We start from the raw sequence: 19,104 nt of genomic DNA on the forward strand, positions 1-19,104 counted from the left end.
GTTAAACAACATTTTTTTTAAGATTAGGCAAGAGTCCCATGGACCGCTGCCTCTGGGACCACTGCCCACACTTAAAAAACGAAACTTAAACGATACATTTTCTTTTTTGAAACACATCCTGTTTTCCTTGAAGAAAAACAGTCTACATTTTTTTTTAATTAAAAAACGACTGCTTCATCAAAAGGCAATCACAGACATGGTGGTCTGCTAACCCCAGCAGGCCACAATTCCTGTGATGGCGGCGATTCCTAGTGAGCCGCCATCTCATTATTATTCATGAAGTCGGACGATTTGCGACCCAGTATGTGGCACTAATTTTAAATAAATAATTTTATACATTAGGGATAGTGACTTCCTAATTGTGGTACGGATATAATCACAATAAGGAAATCAATATACTGTCTGGCCCTTTGTTTTCCACAGACTCATGGAGGTCGATTCATCAAAATGCGAGTGATACAGGAAGTGGCATCAGAAACCATTAGACTCCACCTAATGACAATCCAAAGCTGACTTCTTGTTCCACCCTTGTCCCTCCAGAGCCTAGAATTTGATATTTAATGATTGAGGAAAGGCAAGGACTGAAAACTACAGAAAGTAAATAAGGAAAACTGTGCTTCTATAGTACTGTTTATTTTCTGCAGCCTTCGTGCCCTAAAATTTGTGTTAAGAAGACCTGTGCCATGTTTTACAAAGGTCTGACCAAGAGGAGCAGTTGATTCCTCTTAATTGATGTCCAGGCATAGATTTCCAGAGCCTGACGTTCAGTGGTTGTGTACAGTTATGGTATGTTACAAACATTTGTACCGTTTGTATGGTCCCATAGTTCTTTAGAATGTGGGTACCCTTCATTGTTATGGGATTTTCCTTGACTGGAGTCAGGGTTAGGTGCAATAGATTTAGCGGTATACACACAGTCTCCTCTTGTGCTAAACACTCTGGCCACCTCTTAGGCATTCAACAGAGTTTATTGGATATTTTTGTGGAAGTCCCTCCATGAATATGGTATTAGTGGGAATTTTCTGACTGCAATACAAGCCTCTGATAAGGCTCTGGTGGCAAATATGGTTGTGAATGGTGCCTTGAAGCAGAACCTCTGGATAGGAAAAGGAACACGCCAGGGGTGCCCATTGTCCCCTTTACAGTTCAAACTATACATTGAGCCTCTACCACATGTGGTTAGGCATGATTAGAAGGCTATTCTATTTAAGTATGGCCAGCTGAATAATAAGGTAGCCCTGTATTCTGATGATCTGCTGAGCTATAAGCAGATCCATATTGGGTTTTGGGGGAAATTAGGCAGATCATTAAAGAATTTGGTATTATTATTATTTCTGGCTATTTATTGAATGAGGAAAGGACAGACATAATGCCTTGGAACATAGAGTGTGAAGATTCCAGGGTGAAGCAAGAACTTACATTTGTGGAAATAACCATTATGAAAAAATTGACAGATCTTCCCCAAAAGAACCTGGATTAGGTTAGGAAAGACATCTACTACAGTCTCAAACATTGTGGGAAAACATTCCTATACCAATATACAGCAAGGTAAAACCTGGTTAAAATGTTAATCAAATCCAACATTACCTGCATCTTCAATAATATACAGCTGAGTGTTGATAAAACTGGTTTAAAAGGCCTCCAATCCAATATTATTGGCTTCATCTGGAACTAAAGGTGGGCTAGGCTCTCTTGGAAGAAGCTCAGAAAAACTAAGAATAAGGGCGTTCTTGGTGTACGAGATATAAAAAATATACACTGTTGGGTTTTCCAGATTAAATCTTTCAGTCTATTGTCGGGGTCCCCTGGACAATCAAAGACAGGTCCACTTTATTGAGAAATGATGGCTGGTTAGCGTGAGAGGGGATTTCTATATAAGTTAGGTGCACCAAGATAGTACAAGAAAGTTAGGTTGAAGATCATAAGATTAGCCATGGGTGTGTAGTATGAGATTAGGAGATTACCGGGAATTCCAAATTACAGTAGTTGGGCATTCATCTAGGACTCCCCTTGCACTCTGGACATTTTGAAGGAATACTAGAGAGCGCTTCTGGAAAAAGGCAGAAGAGAGATTGAGTCAGCTACTAGACAAAGGAGAGTTTATAAGCTGGGAAATGATATCCCAGCAGACTGACGGCGAGTTCACTACTTTCGGATATGTTCAATTGACATAATTCTGTACAAAACAAATGTTGGCCCAGCGAGATCCGTGAACAGAAGTGACTTTGCAAGATGAATAGTCGAGGAATTAAGAGATAGCCTTTTGATATGCTGCAAGCTGTACCGGGAGGATAGTCGAAGTCGGCAACATTAAGAAGATAACACTTAGCAAAATTATCCAGGTCAGATGAAGTCAGATGTCGAAAGTGGTCCGATTTGTATATTGTACGAATGTTAGTATATTGCCCGGTCCAGGAAGAATGCTGCAAGAATGTGGGTTAGAGAATTATTTGTGGAGATTTTTGAACGAGAGATTAAGATGAGACTGCATTTTATTACCTTTTGGATAATGGAAGCAGCCAACTGCATAGAGCTGAGTAGGGTGGAGGCGTTTTTGTTGTTTTATCTGATACTTTTGGCAAGAATATTGATATGTTATATGTGGATCATGCTGACACCAGCACCTCAGCAGGGTGGCTGGCAATAGTTGCATATGTGGTTGAGTTAGACAAAACATGTAAGCCCAATTCATGTAAAAGGTGCTAAAGCCATTCAGACACCTGTTGTAATCAGAAATCAGTCCAATGATTACATCATGAAAGCTCTTAGACTGTTTTGTGCTGTGTGCAAATGTATATGGTCTTATCACAAGAGCATGTCTCCTTTGGAGCAAGGACTTGTCTGTAACTCTTCTTTTCGTGTGGGGAGTGGGGACCATAAAAAAGATCTGCCTTATTCTCATCTGGTACACAAAAGTGAGCAACCCAATATACCCTTGAGAGTTTGGGCAATAGATATGTTATGGTAATTGAACCTTCAAGGGTTTTAATTGTCTTAATGTTTCAAATATTATTTTAAATATCTACAATTGTGCGACCTGATATATTTGCTGCAGTTAATGCACAACAACTGTGACAAATGTCTTTTTAAGTTAATTTCTGTTTGTCACTGAACAGTGATCTTTTTGAGACAAAAGAGAGCAAGAGAAAGGGTGTATATGAAAGAGTATTCGGATTTAATATTTGTTACAAGGGTACATGATAGATATACAACGTTGTAAGAGAACATACAAATAAATTGATCTATAAAAATTCTCTATACAACAATTGCAGAAGCTTTTCTACGTATTTACAATCTAATTTATTATCCGGTAGAAAAAGCAATCGTCGACGTTTCGGTCTCTATTCTTGCGTTTCCGAGACCATCCTCAAGACATAAAAAATCATATCTTGGGAGACCCTGTTTGAAGTCCTTATTCGCCTGACTTCATAGATGTATAGAAAAAGAATTGGGCAGATAAGATATCTAAAAAAAATTGTGAAAATCTATCGTATTATTCTGGCGTTTGTAGTTACAACGTTGAGTCTATCGCAGTCAGCTTTCAACAACTGAAATTAATTTGCTGCAGCCCGTCACTTCCAAGTCAGTTCAGGAGCAAGAAGGGAACTGACTTGGAAGTGACGGGCTGCAGCAAATTAATTTCAGTTGTTGAGAGCTGACTGCGATAGACTCAACGTTGTAACTACAAACGCCAGAATAATACGATAGGAGATTTTCACAATTTTTTTAGATATCTAATCCGCCCAATTCCTTTTCTATACATCTATGAAGTCAGGCGAATAAGGACTTCAAACAGGGTCTCCCAAGATATGATTTTTTATGTCCTGAGGATGGTCTCGGAAACGCAAGAATAGAGACCGAAACGTCGACAATTGCTTTTTCTACTGGATAATAAATTAGATTGTAAATAGGTAGAAAAGCTTCTGCAATTGTTGTATAGAGAATTTTTATAGATCAATTTATTTGTATGTTCTCTTACAACGTTGTATATCTATCATGTACCCTTGTAACAAATATTAAATCCGAATACTCTTTCATATACACCCTATCTCTTGCTCTCTTTTGTCTCAAAAAGATCACTGTTCAGTGACAAACAGAAATTAACTTAAAAAGACATTTGTCACAGTTGTTGTGCATTAACGGCATCAAATATATCAGGTCGTACAATTGTAGATATTTAAAATAATATTTGAAACATTAAGACAATTAAAACCCTTGAAGGTTCAATTACCATAACTTATTCTCATCTGGGTCAAAGCAGTTTTTTACAGTAGATTAGGACATTGGAATGTTGGGAGCTCCATTTAAAACAATGTAGTGCTCCGGGCTTCTAATAGCCAGTAGAATCCTGGAGCACCAGCATTCCAATGTTGTCCTTCACAGCTGTTGCTGTAAACAAATGCCTCATGGAGCCCGAGGGTGTTGAAATCCCCTCGGGCTCCATGATTCAACCCCCTCAGGCTCCATGGGGCATTTGTTTTATGTGTTAGAACTTTCTGCCCTCTAGTGGCCGAATGTTTTAATAGCCTTAAAACCTTAAAGCCCTCTGTAGCTGGGCTATGGCACATTATATTCAGGCCTGGGCGTAGTTCGCGGATTTTAGCTATGCGAAACTCAGCGAAGTTACAAAAAAACTCCGCCAAGTTGCACGAGTGGTGGAGTGCAGTGCAAACTGCAGTTTGTGCTGGTATTTCAGCCGCTCAGGTAGAAATTCGACCCGAGCTGCAGCTCACACTCGCAAACTTACCGTTCGCGATCACAACCTTACAATTTGCGACCGCGAGCAGGAAAAAAACTCTGCTGCACATCGTGAAGCGGAGTTTTCTGCACTCCACAAACTCCGCGGAGTGCGAAGTGCTGAAAACTCTGCAAACGGAGCAAAATTCACCGACCAGGCCTAATCATAGTTGATCGCCTTTGTTAAAGGATATCGCTGGAGCAGGTCTTTAATGGCTGGTATACCCGGCTACAGCAGGCTATAAGGCTATGTTAAACCCCTGCTGCTTCACTCCATCCTGGCAAGAAGACACCCATGCTATTCAAGCATTGAGATCAACAGAGAATTCTCATGATTTACTGCATCCTGGAATGGAGGCTCCAATGCTCTGCTAAGAACAAGACCTACACACAAAGCTCTCATGATTCACTTCCTTCTTTGAGTATCCTATGTTATTCCAGTGCGAAGTTCAACCTCTATTCTATGCTGGTCACTCCCATCCAGGAATGCTGTGCACAGTACGAATTTTAAGAAGTTGAAAATAGAGACAGAAAGGTGATGGATTTTCACTTCTGCCTGAAGTGTCCTACTAGAGACTGTATCAAGGTGTAGAGGGGCCTAAGGAAGTCAGACACAATTGATCACATCCCACTCCAGGCTCTTTCTGCAAGGTTTTGGGGACCGTTTTCTGCTACTGAGTGAAGTAAATGAAAGCGGTTTAACTCAGAACCAGATGATTCATGGAAACTTGTCAGTCGCAGAACCAAGATCTGGAGCTAATGCTGTGCTTTCTCTTTTCTGGATATTCCAGGGTCTAGCGTATTCCTTGGGCTTGCTGCCACTCACTGGGCACCACTAATGAAAAGGGATTCCTGTGTGTTGTTTCTGCATGCCGAGCAAGGGTTTATTCTGGACCAACATTTGGCAGAGGAGTCCGGAGGGTCTTAGAAAGGCCATTCTTCCTATCATCTTCCTTCCTGTTAAAAGGCCAGCATCTTGTAATTAGGAATGGTGACTTCAGCTGTTGTGTACCATTAAAAATCAGATTGGCAGCAAAAAACAAGCATTGGCAAAACCAGTAGGTCTCTCATTTGAGTGGCTATGTATTGTAGCCATTCTGTACAGTAGCGTGAATGCTTTGCAATGTGGCTAAAACTAATTTAAAAAAGAGCTATGACTCAGCCAGAGCTAGTGCACTTTTTTAATCTAAAAGTGCATTAGTGCTTGATGCATTATGGTCCTTTTTTTATTGCTATTTTTAGCCATGCTGCACAGCATTCACACTGCTATGCATCATGGCTACAAATCATTATCAGAGTCAGGTATGCCCATGCTGTACTGTATTAACAAAAGGCAAAAGCAGAGAACATAGTCTCAAAGGTGACACCGTTTTGATTTTACAATGCTTTTTAAGTCTCAGCACAACACCCCTGTGATTCTGAGCTAATCAATTAATCTCCCCAGACAGGAGTACGAAATAATATGACAGTTGGGGAAAATCCTATCACATGAAAAAAGCAGGTCCACGCTCCACCAGAAAGAAGAGGCGGTGGAAGCCAGGATGTGCTGGCCAATTAGAGGGCAGCAAATTAGAGTGACAATGAAGCCAATGAATGTTAAGCAATGGGTGGGCTTCAAGCCTCTTGTATACAATATCCCTCACAAGCGAGAGCATGCAAGGCATGTGCTGTCGCAGTCGAGACTTAATGAGATAGTTTGAACTCAATGCTTTATTTGAACTGGAGGTTTCCGGTGCTCCACACTGGCACTTAATTGTCAACACTGCACTAATGACAGTCTGCCACATGATAGAGCTGCTCTTCCAATTTCGAGATGAGCATAACAACCAGTGTTTATGCATGCAATACACATTGACAGTGACTAATACCTGCCTCCCCAGCCATTCCTTTAGGTTTGGGGACCTGGAATAATCTGAACTGTTGCAGGCGAGAGAGAGATGGTTAGTAGTTGTTTTGGCAGCAATTATAGAGACAATGCATGGTGCAAGCTGCAGGGGCCCCTAGTCAGAGCCCTAACACTTATTATTTTACAAATTAAGCACTGCTTAAATGCAATGTATTTCTGGGAGAAGAAAACGTATAAAATGAGCATTTCTATGTCTAAAAATCCCTGCAGAAGGGGACACATAGGAGGGCGGCATATAACAGAACCCCGCAGTCGACAGCTGTCTTGCGCCCCACAGAGATCTCTACCTAGCCTCTCTGCATTTTTCAGCACATTGCTTGCGATGCTCTTCTGTTCCACCTGGGAGCCAGGGAGCTTTGTATGGTTTAATTGTTGTTTGCAGAATAGGCCTCCAGCTTGGCTATGCCGAGGGTGTTATAACCTCGGACTCCGAGAAGAAAAGTTCCCCTCTTCTCCCAGGACATTCTTCAATGTTAGGCTGCACGGGTCAAGCGGCAGGGAAGGCAGGGGCTCCGATTCCGCACACTGGGTCTAGCGAGCGAGGCTTCCAGAGCCCTCTTTCATCCTCTGACGGAAGGCAAAGGCCAGCTCGCTGGGTTTCCATGGCAACAGCAGCAGCAGCCGCTGTTCTCCCCTCTCCCCTCAGCCGTCGGCCCAGGGGATGCTCGCACTGGCTCCCCGTATCACTTGCTCAACCGCGGGGGCTTGCAAGCATTTACTGTCGGCACCATGACGCTGCAATGCAGGACACGTACCTCACAGGGAGGGAAGGGGGCTGGTGATGACAGGCCTGCTTATCAAGTAGTCTTATCTTTTCAATACTGGACAGAAAGGCCGAGCATGGCATAACACCTACAGAAGGAGAGTAAGTTGTAGAACAGCAGGTAAACTTTTACAGGTCGGATAGGCGTGCTAGGAAGTATTTAGAGGAAGAAAAGGAACGCAAGGTACTTCACCCACTGGGGAAATCCGCATGCCATCTCCAACGAGGACAAACACCGTGGGACGGTGAGGTTTGGTTACGGTAGAGATGTAACGTTTGGGACACACCCTCTCAGGAGTTCACACTCTGAACAGGAGCTTGACATTAAAAGAGACCGGCCAAGTCAGACAGCAAAGGCCTCGAGAACATGAGACCACTATATTCAGAGCACCTATGCACAGGCATAAGAGGAACATCACACATGTGCTGAGTTCATTCAGAGTGAAAACAGACTTTCAGCAGTGGGAGGCTACTGTGGGCTGTAGAAGTGTGGTGCATTGTCATCAGGCCGAGAGCAGACCCTACAACTTCTAAAACAGGCAAGAGCACACATGTTTCTGAGGCTTTAAGCCCCATACACTGGTTCGAGTAAGTAAGAAAAGGGCGCACAGAATTGAGGGTTATGGTGACATAACCGACCAGAATACCTGAGAGCTTCTCCTTGGGTGTGTGCCACACCCTCACACACCACAATAGGAGCGCTCTCAGAATGCTCCAGGCAAAAGAGGTAGGCACAAAGGCAGCTGAATATAAAGCAAGAGTTTATTTAAGACTAGATTTGAAATGCCTTTAAAACCGGAGGAGTTTCCACTCATTACATGTTACAAACGAGTTAGTGGTGCACAGAGAGGGCTGGAGTGAGCCAGCCAGTATAGTCATGCTAAGTAAACATGACTGGGCTATAGTTCACTGCTTTTTAAACACTGGGGCTCAAGGAGAAGATATTTTACATAGGCACGGGCATCATTTGAATTATGCTGGAGTAATCGAAGTAATTTAGGTAATTCCGCGTTAGTCTTTGGCGCAGAATTACTAATAATAACTCGATTATTCCTGCTCGCATAATTAAGAAAATCTTTGAGGGAAAACAATCCTACTGCAAGAGCACATTTAGCAACCACGATTGTTTGCTTACGCACGCTATCTCTTAACGCAAAACACATCCTTGTGCCCATTCAGGATGCGAGGGTGCATTTTGCACTATGAAAACAGCACTAGATGCAGGGAGTAATTTTGGGGGAAATTCTACCCAAAAAGCACAATTAGTGCTATTTCTTAGTGCAAAATGCTTTCCGGCACCGATTTTCAATGAAACGGGGGCATTTTGCGTAACGAAAATGGTGCTAAATAGTGCTGAATGCCAGGGGCAAGTTGGGGGAAAATCCTTCACCAAGAGCACATTTAACAAGCATGAGCAGCTGCTCGTGTTTGCTGTTTTAATTATGTTTGATTTAGCACTATTTCGTGGTGCAAATGCATTCTTGAGCAGACATTTATGGATTAAGAAATAGTGCTAAATGCAGAATAATTTTTTCGCACAATTATGAGTAATCTTGCTGAATTTTAGGTAATTCTACGTAATTATACTACACTGGATTACGTCAGTTACACCCACCTCTCATTCTGCACTGTTCAGAGCAATTGGCCAAAAGAGATTTTGAGCTTTTTTCAAGTACATGGAAGTAGTCTTGTGCTGATTAAAGGCATCTTAATCTGCCTTCAATGGACAGTCTTCGAGCAATAATCAATTGCATTGCTTCCTGAAACAAAGCAAGCTGACAAGTGCAGGGCTGGTGGAAGGTGAACTTTTGGGAAGTCATTGGGGAATGAATTCCCTTTACCAGGTGGAGACATGACAAGGGTTAGTACCAGTGCTTTAAATGGAAAAAATAAGTGTAGGTACTCATTAAAATGAGTTCGAGGTGTGGCAAATGGGCGGGGCTAGGGGCTGGGCTAAGGGCAAGATATGATGATACATAATTACTTCTGTACCAGTTGTAGCACATATCAAAACGCATGAGAAATACGTTTATGTAAACAAATTAGGTTAACTCATTACACAAAATGAAAGCCACACAGGACGACATGTTAACATTTCCTTGTTTTGTAATATTTGCTGCTTCTTAATGCCATATGTTATTTGTTGTTGTTTGGCACAATACTATACATTCTTAAGCGTGCACACACACAGAGAGCCAAACAAGCTGATATGAACACAAAAGCATTCTAGCCATTCCCTTTAAAATATCTCCGGAGAGGGTCCTGATTCTCTCCCTTTTTCTCTCTTTTCTCTCACACAAAAGTAGGCACACACAGGTCGGCAAGCACACAGACATATAAATATGTATGTTTAAATGATTATTAAAGTTAACAAGAAATGTACATGATTTTTGACTGTACACAAATTTGTGTTAAAATACCATTTCAAAGCCCATTCATGATTTCAGAACTCACGCAAATATCTGGTATTTTTATGTGAAAAAAAAGTGGCAATCCTAACTTCACCTGTCACCTCACTTCTATACATTCATCCCTCCCCCTTCCTTCTAGGTTTATCTTAACTTACCCTCAACCAAATCCATTTGCCATTTGTCCTGGAGCTCATTCCTGGAGTGCTGCAGCATTCCCTGCTGTTCATTTCTCTATGGGAAGGGCCAGTTCTTAATTTGTAAAGAAATAAGTGCCAGAGCTCAAAGTTTTATCTCAGAACCTCATTTCTAGAGCTGCCGAATGTGAGGTTTACATTTGTTTAATCTATCACCAGAAACTCTCTCCCTGTTTATCTCAGTTTTGCAGGTACTTTTCACTCCTACTTTTTCCCTTTGTCTCTATTTTCTAGTTGTTACTTTCTTGCATCTTTAACCATTTTTACCTTTCTCCCTCATTGTGACCCAATCCCTAAAAATAACCGGGCATCACCTTCAAACACCAGCTCAAATTAAGCACTGGAGATAGGCTTTGTGGTGGAAGTGTGGGCCTAGACGTTGGCTCTCTGTACTTGTCTTGATTTTTAAATGTAAAAAAAAACACGCACATATTTGTTACTGGAGCTAAGTTGACAATAATTAGTTATTGAAAGCCTTCTCTCTTTCTGTATAGCCGAGCATGTTCAACAAGCCCGGTACAAGAGGAGACAGAAACAGGCATTCACTGGCAGATTCACAGTGAAGTGCATCCCAGCGGTCTCATCCAGCTCTGCTCCGGCAACAAAGTGCCCACGAGGTTGTCCCAGGAATAGATATATGCAATGGCAGGTCACCACTGCTGAAAACAAGAGGTCCAAAATTAAGGCACTATTCGTAATTGAGAAAAGAAGGCACAGTGATATTTATTCGCCTACCTACCCTCACCCACTACGTACATTTCTGTAGCACTCATGACACAGGCAGTGTCAGAGGGGTAAGAAGAACTGTGGCCTCCTCCCTACTGCCAGCTTAGCTGGGGAGACACAGCCCTAGGCCTCTGTGCAATATTTTATTGCTAGGCGCTAAGCACACAGGCTAGCGTAATGTACACATTTTCGTGACTTTGTCATGTTCCTTCATCGTCCTGGGCTTGCTGTTTCCAAGCTTGCCTCACCCCAGCTGAGTCACGAGCCAGCCCTAGCAATAATTATCCCGAATTAGAGGCTGCAGGCAGGGTGCAGGCCTTTTGACGAAAAGGGTAAAAGTGACAGCAGCTCGGAAGATGATTTAAGAAACTACAGCAAACCTACTGTGTGTATTCCTCTTTTAAAAATTATCTGCACCACAGCTGCCCGTTTAAAAGACAGCCATAGAGCCCGCCCTGGAAAATAACTGCTGGTGCTGAGCACAGGAAACCAAAGGGACAAATTAAGCACTGGGAAGGGCTAACTTTACACCTATGGAGCCAGTACCCAGGTCAGTCATGTTGTCAAGCAAAGACAGTGATTAGTGTTGGAGGGGCACACAAAGGAAAGCATCCTCTGTGCTGAACAAAAAGATGTAAATAAAACGGCTTTGGGGAAGGTTGAGTATTGTGTGGCGCTGCCGCTCACTTTAGTACGGCCAGTGCATTTCCCTAAATGGGGCAGGATTACTGACTAGCAGCCCCAGCCCATTTTACATGCCTGATGGAGGAAGGGGGTGGGGGGGGGGGGGGGGGGTTTAACACTTTAAGGCTAATAGCCGTTCCGCAGCTGATCAATAGTGCAGGGTCTGTGACCCTGCACTGTTGATCACAGCTTGACGCAAGGCAAGCCCTCTCAGACCCCTGCAGTTTGGGGCCATTCAAGTGAGCACTGCTAGTTCTAGGACACCCCCGCGCCGCACGGCCACCAGTTGCTGCGTGCGCCTCCCTGCCCGTGTGCCTTGCTGCCTCGCTGCCGCCGCGTGACCACGCCCCCTGCCTTAGAGCGGCGTGGTCCGTGCGCGTTCGACCTGCCTTGTTGTTTTTGCCGTTTCTGTATAGTATAGTTTTTTGTCATTCTGTATTGCCTGTATTTTTCTTTCCTGTATTGGTAATTTCCTTCCTGTGTTGCCTTTTTTCTGACCCCCGTCCTCCCTCCCCGCTTCCCGCCACCGCCGCTAACCCCGCCCCTTTTTCTTCTGTACCCTCCCCGCTCCCGCCTCCCAGCTGCTCCGCCCCCCGCGCACTTGGCCATATATGGCGACCGTGCGACGCTGGTGAGTGTGACCTAGTTCTAAGACACCCCCGCGCCGCACAGCCACCAGCTGCTGCGTGCGCCTCCCTGCCCGTGTGCCTTGCTGCCTCGCTGCCGCCGCGTGACCACGCCCCCTGCCTTAGAGCGGCGTGGTCCGTGCGCGTTCGACCTGCCTTGTTGTTTTTGCCGTTTCTGTATAGTATAGTTTTTTGTCATTCTGTATTGCCTGTATTTTTCTTTCCTGTATTGGTAATTTCCTTCCTGTGTTGCCTTTTTTCTGACCCCGTCCTCCCTCCCCGCTTCCCGCCACCGCCGCTAACCCCGCCCCTTTTTCTTCTGTACCCTCCCCGCTCCCGCCTCCCAGCTGCTCCGCCCCCCGCGTACTTCGCCATATATGGCGACCGTGCGAACGTGCAGCGGTCACGCGCAGCGGGCGCGCAGTTTGTGCGCCGAAGGCGCGCCAAAGGTAAGCCCGTCTACGCCCGTCCGTGCCTGGACCGCGCCCAGTGCCAGGACCCCTGGCCCCCGAAGACCCCGGCCGACCCGCCTGACGTACACCGCCGCCAACCTCAGCGCACTCAATGCCGGTCGACTCCCAGGGTGCTACCACGCCACACCACGACGCACCCACGGACCCTTCAGCTGCCACGCCTGCAAGTTCACCTGCATCCGGACCTGCAACGCACCAGCACCCGCCAAGTCGAACTCCAGCAGCACCCACCTCAAGTGCATCCTGCTCAACACCCGCTCCGTCCACAGACACGCCATCGAACTCTGAAACCTCCTCGACACCACAGCCCCTGACGTTGCCTTCCTCACGGAGACCTGGATGAACGCCTCTTCAGCTCCCGACATCGCCATCGCCATCCCAGAGGGCTACAAGATCACCCGGAGGGACCGCACAGCCAACCAGATGGGAGGAGGCATCGCCATCATCCACAGGAAATCCATCCGTATCACGACCAGCACCGACAACACCCTTACCACCGCCGAACACCTGCACTTCCAGATCCACACCGACCCGAAGACCACCCTCAGAGGCACTCTGATCTACCGACCTCCGGGACCACGCACCCAATTCAGCGAGGACATCGCCGACTTCGTCAGCCCGCACGCTCTCCCCTCCGCTGACTACATCCTCCTGGGAGACCTCAACTTCCACCTGGAGAACAACAACGACCGCAACACCAGCACCCTGCTCGACAACCTCGCCAATCTTGGACTCAAGCAGCTGGTGTCCACCCCCACCCACCTCGCCGGACACACACTCGACGCAGTCTTCTCATCCAGCAAAGGCATCGCCTTCAGCCACGCCACAGAGCTTCAATGGACGGACCACAGCTGCGTCCACTTCACCTTCAAAAGAACGACGACCCACCAGCAACAGACTGCCCGCAGAAGCTGGAACAAGATCACAGCCGACCAGCTCGCCACCTCCCTGAGCCAGCACCCTCCTGCCAGCTCAGCGAACCCCAGCCAGGCCGCCGACAACCTCACGAAGTGGATCAGCAACTGCGCGGACGAGCTCGCCCCGCTGAGGATCCCGCCCAGCAGACCCGGCAGCAAGAAAGCCCCATGGTTCACCGACGAACTCAAGAGCTCCAAGAAGAACTGCCGAGCCCTCGAGAGAGTCTGGAGAAGGGAACCAACACCGGACAACATGACCACCTTCAAGCTTGCCACCCGGAAGCACCACCAGCTGATCCGCGCCGCCAAGAAAACTGCATTCAAGGACCGGCTGGACAACAACGCACACAACTGCAAGGAACTCTTCAACATCGTGAAAGAGCTATCCAACCCCAGCGCAGGAAACAACGACATCACCCCATCGCAAGACCTCTGCAACTCCTTCGCCTCATACTTCCACAACAAGATCGCGGACATACACAACAGCTTCAACAACCAACCAACGCACACCACGACCAAACCACCACCCCCCACCACCACCCTCCGCGCCTGAACTCCGATCAGCACCGAAGACACCGTCCGCACGATGAACTCCATCCACTCCGGATCTCCGACCGACCCCTGCCCCCACCACGTCTTCAACAGGGCCGACGCTGTCATCGCACCCCACCTGCGAGACATCATCAACTCATCCTTCGACACCGCCACCTTCCCTGAGAGCTGGAAGCACGCCGAACTCAGCGCTCTTCTCAAGAAACCCACAGCGGACCCCACCGAACTCAAGAATTACCGCCCCATCTCGCTCCTCCCGTTTCCAGCCAAAGTCATCGAGAAGACCGTCAACAAGCAGCTGGCCGCCTTCCTTGAGACGAATGGATCCCTCGACCCCTCACAGTCTGGCTTCCGAGCCAACCACAGCACCGAGACCGCCCTCATCGCCGCCACCGATGACATCCGAGCACCGATGGACAACGGAGAAACAGCGGCCCTCATCCTCCTGGACCTCTCCGCGGCATTCGACACTGTCTGCCACCGCACCCTAGTTCAGCGCCTCAGCAACGTCGGAATCCAGGAGAAGGCTCTGGAATGGATCATCTCCTTCCTCGACGGAAGAACACAGAGAGTCCGCCTACCACCGTACAAGTCAGAGGCCACCGAAGTCATCTGCGGCGTCCCTCAAGGATCCTCGCTGAGCCCCACCCTCTTCAATGTCTACATGAGCCCCCTCGCGGCCATCGCACGCCATCACAACCTGAACATAATCTCCTACGCCGACGACACCCAGCTGATCCTCTCCCTGACCAACGACCCCGCCGCCGCCAGAGCCAACCTGCACGAAGGGATGAAAGAGGTAGCCGAGTGGATGACGACCAGCCGCCTGAAACTGAACTCAGACAAGACGGAGGTCATCATCCTGGGCTCTTCCCCCTCCGCCTGGGACGACTCCTGGTGGCCTCCAGCCCTGGGCACCGCACCCAAACCGACAGACCACGCACGCAACCTGGGCTTCATCCTGGACTCCTCCCTCTCCATGACCAGGCAAGTCAACAACGTCTCCTCGGCATGCTTCAACATCCTACGCATGCTATGAAAGATCTTCTGGTGGATCCCCACCGAGACCAGGAAGACCGTCACCCAGGCCCTCGTCACCAGCCGACTGGACTACGGCAATGCCCTCTACGCCGGCACCACCGCCAAGCTCCAGAAGAGACTCCAGCGGATCCAGAACGCCTCAGCCAGACTCATCCTCGACATCCCACGAACCAGCCACATCTCCGGACATCTGAGAGACCTGCATTGGCTCCCCGTCAACAAAAGAATCACCTTCCGCCTCCTCACCCACGCACACAAAGCCCTACACGACCAAGGCCCGAGCTACCTCAACAACCGAATCAACTTCTACGCTCCCAAACGCCACCTCCGATCAGCCAACCACGCCGTCGCCGCCGTCCCCCGCATCCGAAGAGCGACAACAGGAGGAAGGTCCTTCTCCTACCTGGCCGCCAAGACCTGGAACTCCCTCCCGACCGACCTGCGCCTGACCCAAGACCACCTCTCCTTCAGGAAGAAGCTGAAGACCTGGCTGTTCGAGCAGTAACGGCACCCCCCTCCCCCCAGCGCCTTGAGACCCTACGGGTAAGTAGTGCGCTCTATAAATGTCTTTGATTGATTGATTGATAGAATCTCCAGCAGCGACTCTGCAAAAGGCCATTGAGGGGCTCAGTGACTTGCAAGCTCCTCCGAAGCAGAGCAGCGTCTGCCCTGAGCTGGAGGACAAACTTACCGGAGCCTGCTGTGCTCTCAATGAGGGTACCGGTACTCTCCCTGATCTAAGAAAAGTGCCGGTACCGAGGGCCACAAAATTCGGAAGTGCTGGTACTCAGTACTGGTGAGTACCGGCCTATTTAAAGCACTGGTTAGGACTAAGGTTTTAACATCCTGTTCAAGTATACACATTTGTATACCTTACAGCAGCCTAAGAGGAGAGCGTGTAAATGTAGCCGTGGCAATATTTTGAGATTAGAGGTTGAAATGTTTGCCAAGAATAAACCCCAATAATTTAACATGTTCAGAAATATGTTTACAGTCCTGGATGCTTTAGGAGTTGACACACAACTACACAGGTAAATTGGACTACATGGGTGAGATTAGCAGCAACTCTGTTTCAAGATGGTTGAGTTTGAAATGATGGGATGCCATCCACTCTTGTCTGGTCTGCAAGGTTTGAGATAAGTACGAGACATAGTCAGGGAAAGGGCTCTAGGGACAGAGTGGTGTGTTGGTAGCATATTGATGACGATGTGCCATTCATTTGTACACACTCATACTTAAACTCTTTTTTATTATCTCTACAGACAGTGTATGTTTCACGCAAAGCTTTCTGTTACTGGTCCTATATGCAACTTACGACTTATGCCGGGGCCATACGCAAGATTTGGACATCCAACAGTGCTGCACCAACTATTCATGGCACAGAGCTGCAAGAATGCAGCTCCTATGGACTCCATGGAATGGACTAACCTGGTTCAGGGCAAGGAGGCTGTGTGCAATGAGGCACACCTCGACTCACATAATATTGATGAGGCAGGATTCAACTTTGTGCATCATTGCCTACAGCATTGCATGCTGGGACAGAGCAGATCTCATCCCAGCATTCACCTTGACAAGGTGGCGCCATTGTCAAACCTTCAGGAAGCGCAACACGTCGTAAAACAGAGCATTGTGGAGACCAGGTAATGGTTTGTTGGGATTGTTGTCTATGACGCGTGATGCTGGCTTCTGGTACCTGATTTCTGAAGGATGCAGCTTCTACTTTGTGAGTGGTACTGATTCAATGCCTTGTGACCTCGGAAGTAGGCACTAACCTAGGATACAGCTGCTTACATGAGGCAAGGAGGAGAGGGTGCCCCTTTACCACTAGCTCATTTTCACTCTCGAAGTGACTATTACACAATTTGCAAAGCCAATTGTGAATTTCAATGTCAGTTTCATACACAGCAAATCAGGATTCTATAGCCACAAAGCTAGCTTTTGCTTTGAGTCAGCTTAGAATGCAGATTCATTTTGTGAATCGAGGGTCTCCTACACTCAGCCTTTTTGCACTTACAACTCATGTGGTGAGATGAGCTGAACAGCAGGCGTTGAAAGAGCCAATTGGCAATGAACTAAAGGGAAATCCCGAGCTTCAAAGGTATTTGCGACCAGAAGTTGCGATGACATGTATCGGTGGTTTCGACAAGAATTGCAAATGGAAGCCACTGACAGGTTACTGACATCTCAAATCCATCTCTACAAAATTACATCCTGGGCTCAGATTGGGTCACTCATGTCGTTTCCATCTATTCTATTGAGGACGAGCTTAGTATGCTATCGGTACTTTGAGATAGATTACAGAACTCCTTACCCTTTCTAATAATATTGCAGGAAGCAGAATCGGCCGTCCAACACAGCAAGGGAGGGAAGCACTAGGCCCAGACAGGGTAGCCATGGATTTGATGAAATCCATACTGGAGATCCGAGGCCCTCTTATTACCAACACATTGAATTCATGTTTAACAACTAATATCTCCCCTTCCTGGGCTACTACAACAGTTGTGCCAAGATTTAGAAAGTGGGACTGCATGTCCTCTAAGTGACAGTATGGTTAAAATCATCTGTAGAGTCATCTACGACCGTTTACTTAATTGGGCTGCGGACAATGACATTCTTTCCCCCTTTCAATTCGGCTTCTGTCCAAACCTAGCTACTAATGAACATTGCTTGAACCCAGCTCTGATAATTTCTAAGTACACCAACACTTGGCGGTCTCCCATCTACCTGGCTTTTATGGATCTGTCCACTGCCTTTGATTCAGAGGACAGAATAAAGTTATGGACAATATTGGTGGATCACAGAGAGGACACCACACTTGGGATTTTTTTATTCTTATTAAACGCAGACCCCTCAGCCAAAGTGCCTTTAAATTCTTATGACTTTCCCCTGAAGAGTGGAGTGCGACAAGGGTGAATATTGGCCCCCTATTGATTATTTTATATATAAATTAATTAACAGCCCATTTAACCTCTTGCGCCTCAGTTAAACCAAGTATAGCAGGCTCTCCGACCCACGCTTTATTGTACACTGATGACATGGTATTGCTATCCCTTACCCCGAATGCACTAAGGCTCCAGGTTGACCTCCTTGACCGTGCCCCGCACCGCCTCTGCTCCTGGGTCGGGTCCCGCATTTGGCGTTTTCCTGCTCCTGAACAGGAACAGAAAAGGCCTGCCCCCTCCCCTCCCATAAGCCAATCACAATGCTGCAATGGCAGCGTTCTGATTGGTGCGGACAGCACCAAACTGGGCGTCTGTAGGGAGGCCATTTTTTCTATGTAGGCTGCATGCTGCCTACATTGAGAAAATGTATTGTGTGCATGACTTTTTTGGTCGGCCCCAAAGGGCTGACCAAACAGTCAGGGTACTCAGAGTCGTGCAAACCACTCCTCCCTGACCCGCCCTCCTGCTCGCCTCCAACCAAGCATACCCTCTCGCCCATATCTAAACCAGGCATACCCTGCCTTCTGCTTTCTGGCAGTGCGAGAAGCAGAAACATAAAATGGTATTTTATATACCATTTTATGTTTCTGCTTCTCGAACTGTGAGAAAGCAGTGAGGCGACGCTCCTCCGCCCTAATGGAGGAGCCGCTCCAGCTGGGGTTTTAACAAATGTAACTGTTTACTGTCTGAGAAAAAACGTTTCCTCTGGTGGTTGTTGGGTTTACCACCTATTACTTCCAGCTTAAATCAGGGTTTCATTTCGGACAAGGTACATTTGACACCAATATTATTATAGGTCAGTGTCTGGATCAGTAGCGGTCGGTGGTTGGAGTGCTGCCGGACTGTGACGTGGAGCGTGGGAGGAGCAGAGTGGGGGGTAGTAAGCTATGGAATACGGTCAAATACAGGTAAGTAAACATATAAATAAATTAAACGACTTTCGTTGCGTGCACAGCATCACATTTGGCGATGCATTGCGTGCAAGGAAATTCGTTTAATTTTTTTATATGTTTACTTACTTGTATTTGGCCATATTCCGTAGTTTACTACCTCCAACCCTGTACCCTCCGTCACCCCACATCACTGCCCAGCAGCACTCCCACCACGGACCACTACTGGTCTGGATGAACCC

The 19,104-nt window shown here is 47.0% G+C and overlaps 1 protein-coding gene across 2 annotated transcripts in view; it reads right to left on the reverse strand.

Moving 5' to 3' along the window:
- Positions 1-19,104, reverse strand: part of INSYN1 (inhibitory synaptic factor 1) — a 325,708-nt gene that overhangs the window by 136,482 nt on the left and 170,122 nt on the right. The gene's annotated exons all lie outside the window — the stretch shown is intronic.

The sequence above is a fragment of the Lissotriton vulgaris genome, chromosome 2_2, assembly GCF_964263255.1.
Source record: "Lissotriton vulgaris chromosome 2_2, aLisVul1.2, whole genome shotgun sequence".
In the NCBI taxonomy this organism is placed as follows: domain Eukaryota; kingdom Metazoa; phylum Chordata; class Amphibia; order Caudata; family Salamandridae; genus Lissotriton; species Lissotriton vulgaris.